Raw genomic sequence first — 5000 nt, forward strand, 5'->3', positions numbered from 1 at the left:
TGAAAATAGTTTCTTAACTTACATTAAATTTGGAAGACTTAAACCGAAAGAAATAAAAAATGTTTTATTCTATGTGATATTATTAAAAATAATAACTGATTGTCTTTATTATTACGATTTCATTAGCATTAAAAAAATCTAGCAAAGTTTATAATGTCTTATTTATTTGCCGACTGCATTAGAATGTCAAATTTATTTAACGTTGGCCACCTTTGAAAAATGGTTTTAAATGTTCCTTTCTAATTTGTCTATATAGAGGATAAACAAGTACAAAGTTATACTCTTTTTTATAACGTGTCCGTTGCAAAACTTACATTTTCTATTTTCGCGTAGTATCTTATTATAACGACTGTGTTTTGCTTTCGGGCGATCGCTTAATATGTTGAGATTAAGCTGTTCGTGTGGAAGACCACAAAGACGAATCCAACGTTTGAATTTTTCAAGATTAGTACCCGGTTGAGGGAACGGAAAAAAACGTACTTCCATCTTTTAACCGTTCTGGATACCTTGTGTCTGAATAACAAGTGCCATAACAGCACCTTTCAACCATTTTCTTTGTTTAAAACACAGAATTACGTATAAGCTTATGTGTCGGACAACGGCGAGTTTGACGGACAAAATGGCGGATAGTAACGGGCCTAATCTATGCTGTAATCTGATTGGTTAATAAGCCTGTCAATCAATCGGCTGTCGAAAGGTCAATTGCTTTCAAGATAATGACTTGTGATGATTACAGAAGATATCGCGCAAATTGGGCGTTTATCGTATCCGTTGAATAAGCATCACATGTAAACAGTACATTTGTTGTCAGGCTGACCCACTAATATCATGAAAGGGACATGTTCACATTTGTTACAATTACGATTTTCAAATAATAGTCAGCGATATAAAATATTTATTCATAAACGGATGATTATCATTAAAAATCGGTAAAATAATAAAGCGTGTGTAATGCTTTTATCGGTAATACGGAAACTACGTCGAGTACTAACACAGGGTTAATGTTTCAATGTAGCAAGGCTATGGCAGGACGTTACCTTTTGCTTTCAAGAGGCCATGGGTTCAAATCCCGAGGAGGGCATTTTTTATTTAACCTTTTTCTTTTATTATTTTATTTTATTCTTTTCTTGCTATTAAAATCATTATAGATTTTTTACTTTATAAATTAATGAGATATTGACAAAAATTCGAAAATCTGTGAACAAGTCCGTTAAAGTCTTCTGAATAAAGCACAATACATATGAACACTTTTGTTAATTTATTTCTCTTCAAAGGTTACGGTTTCGACGATCTAAATGCATTTGACTAGATAAACACGACATCAACTGTAAGTGTGTATTATAAAATCATGAAGTGTCGGGGTCAATTGATTCGCAAAAGGAAGTTAAAAACGATGGCGATTAACATGAAGATATCAAGAACAATTTCTTCACACAATAAAGAACCCATTGGGAAGTATTTTAATAAAAAGAAAAAAAAATGAAAGCAAGAACGAACCAAAAATATTAACTAATTTATGATAACACTGAAAAACGAAATTAAATATTTAGCTGTAAAATATTTAGAAAGCAAACCTGAGTACGATTGGTGCAAAGTTAATTGCACGTCAAAAACTCAGCTTTTTACCCTCGACACTCGCCATGTATTTAAGGTCTGCAGTGCATTTGGAGAAAAAAAAACTTATTTGTATAGTATCATATCAAACAAGAAATATCTTTAAAAAAGATATACGGCGTTGATAGTTCAATGAATGAGATCAAGGATAGCGAATGCCTTTTTTCTTTGCAGTTCTTAGCTGCATCACACGCAGTACGGGATGTTACGCGGAGTTTTCGCGGCTTATTTTACATTATTACATATTGCTGGTCATAAACCTATAGATACAAAACAGAAAACCAAAAGAAGAATGGAAGTGAAATTAAAACATACGAGTCAACCGGCCACACGAGAAGTATCCGTATTTATAGGCGCGTTCTTCGAACAAATCTGTTTCAGTGGTTTGTCGGGCATTGCTATTTGATGCGATTATTAACAGTATCGATAATCATCGCGCTCATGCTTAATACATTGGTCAATATGGTGGAATAATTATTGTTAAATAAATCAAAAATAATATTTATCATTGTATTGTTGAAAACACGTTAAGAATCTACATATTTCTGGTCTAAAGAACATTCCAGGTCACCTAGTTCACGGATAGCGTATTTATTATATAACTATTATTTTACTGGCCGCGAACTCCGGTGATGACCTGTATATAAACTCTGACATTCATACACTGGCCGCGAATTGACCCGGGTTGAAATGCAATATATTAAAGTGAGGCCTCGCTTCCACTGCTCTTTATACTTTTACATTTTAACATGTTGACAAGAATATGGAAGTAAGTTCTAAATATGAAAACATAGCCTTTAAATATAAACGCGTTGCGCTGGTAATTCTCTGAAAATAAAAGGTGAACGCACAAACTGTAATGATGTCGAGAATTGAGTGTAAAACTGTTCTATCTATTAAGCCTTTTCCTTAGAAATAAAATTGTTTCATGCAGAAAAACAGTGTTACAAAGACGCGGATATGTTTCCAATGTTCTGGTGGAATACTCAAATCAGCCAATGGAATAAATGAGGTGTATTCATTCGTACCTAGCCGCGGGAAATTTTATTTGAATTTTATTGGACACTTACAAAGGTCAGGAGAGGTGAAAAGCTGGCTTAAAACAGCTTACGCCGAAAAAAGACCCTTGCTGGTCTAAGTAATAGAATATTAGAAAGAAAAGAAATGTGCTAGTCCCCAGCGGGACTCGAACGATTGTTCCTTGGATTAATCACTTGGTCAACTTGACTGAACCTTATTTTGTCCTTCAATTTATTCTTCATACAATTGCAACAACATAATAATTCCAAATTATTCGATCATTTTGCCTTTGTAACGAATTAATTAATTTAGAAATGTTTAATGTTATGATTTAAATGACACTTTCCGCTTAAAGTGGATTTTCGCGAAGAAGAGACTTCCTTTTAACGATAAATACAATATAAGCGGAAAGTGTCGTCGCCGATAAGTATTAGAGGACTGCACAGGCTAATATAGGACGACACTTTACGATGCATTAAGCCCCCTTTTCCCAGAGCGAGACTCATTTAATCCTGAGATAGCATGAACCGAGAATGTAGCTAAATGCGACTTTGGCTGTTTTATATGACGATGACAAAATAACGTAGATAAAAAAATGTTACATGGCAATCTGACAAGAAAATACATTTCGCCAAATCTATTCTATTCAAAATTATTATATCATCGTTGGCGAGTGTGAATGTCTCTTTACCCACTAACGGATCAGACTGATTTAAATATTCATGAATATCTTTATGTATGCTATTGAAAGCGAACATTTACAGTTTTAAAAACATGTCATTGAATTCAACACGTCAAAGTTAAACTTTATGCAAAACGCTGTGACATTGACAGATAGGTTATGCAAACAATATGGTGTACTATAAAAACAGCATGACTTTTCAGTTTAAGGAAGTAAAAAATATGCTTAATTTGAATAATTTCATACGTAAACAGTTCGCGTTCTTTGTGATAATTCATGATAATTCCACTCTACACACTATTACTCCTTTATAGAATGTAGGCGATTGAATAAAAGCATACCACGGAAGAACTATTTGCATTACTTTTAATCGGTTAACTCAGATTACGATCAAGCTTCTCACAGGCGATATTCAAACATTCCATTACTAAGTGAATCACTATATCATGTTTTTTTTTGTTTTCTTTGAAGTTTAAAATTCAGTGCTCGTTTTAATGAACTTTAATGGGTAGTGTTAACTGAAAATTATATATAATAAAATTAGCAGTACATGTACAACTATTACATAATTATCAATCTATATCATAGATTTGTGTTCAGAAAGATACCGGTTAATATAAATATTTCATAAAGACTTAACATCAAGAAACAATTTTGTTTTGATACAATAAGGTCATTTTTTCATACAATATGGTCTTTTATAATAATAATGATAATAACATAATAAGAAGAGACATGCATACACAAAACATACCCACCAGTTAACAATTACTTATACTGCTTATGCTAAGAAAACTTATACTACTTATTGATATGATAACAAAGATTATAACAATGATCTGACGTTTATGAGTGGTATGACGGATTAATTCTGATCCATAGCCGAGATATATAAAAGTATACACAACTAGAGCTTTGTCACAGACGTGACGAATACCCCCACATGCCGCATTGACACAAAACATTTTGCATGTTGTCTTCACAAAAAAACACCAAAAACCATGCTCAATGTTTGATACGCACTAAGTGAACCCGTGACCTAATTTTTGACCCGGCATGACCAATGTTCGAACTTGACTTACACATCATCTAGATACAACTTCTGACCAAGTGTGTTGAAGATCGGATGAAAACAACTTGAATCAGAGAGCGGACACTTAAAACGGACCGACCGACAGACAGATCGACCGACAAGCTCACTCCTATATACCCCCTAAACTTCGTTTGTGGGGGTATAATTATCATAAATTTGAGTTTGTAATGATATCTAAAACAGATTAACAAAGTTTTGATACATTTCTGATGGACTTATTTTCATTCAGTTTAGACACGTAACCATTTAACAGTTATTCTTTCCAGTCAATCCCTAAAGGGATTGGTAAAATGACGATTTTCGAAATAATTTGCATAGATTAAAAAAAGAACATAAATATTTTGTTTAAACAAGCGAAATAACTCTCCTGAAAAAAAATGTTCGAAATATTGGTTCATTAATGGATAATAATTATGCCAACAAAGTAAAATTATTAAGCGCGTGTAACGCTTTTTCTCACTAATTTGAAAATAAGATGAGGAATTGGATAGCATTAATATCTCCCTTTTGAAGCTAAAGCCTGCGTCGCGCATAAGCTTTTACTTCCAGGGGCCCCATGTTACGCATTCAATCAACCCCTTTTCTTGCTAT

General features: G+C 33.3%; 1 protein-coding gene across 1 annotated transcript in view; it reads right to left on the reverse strand.

Moving 5' to 3' along the window:
* The window catches only part of LOC127841209 (uncharacterized), a 45535-nt gene that overhangs the window by 39657 nt on the left and 878 nt on the right, over nucleotides 1-5000 (reverse strand). The window lies entirely within an intron of this gene.

This window comes from Dreissena polymorpha, chromosome 8, assembly GCF_020536995.1.
Source record: "Dreissena polymorpha isolate Duluth1 chromosome 8, UMN_Dpol_1.0, whole genome shotgun sequence".
NCBI classification, from domain to species: domain Eukaryota; kingdom Metazoa; phylum Mollusca; class Bivalvia; order Myida; family Dreissenidae; genus Dreissena; species Dreissena polymorpha.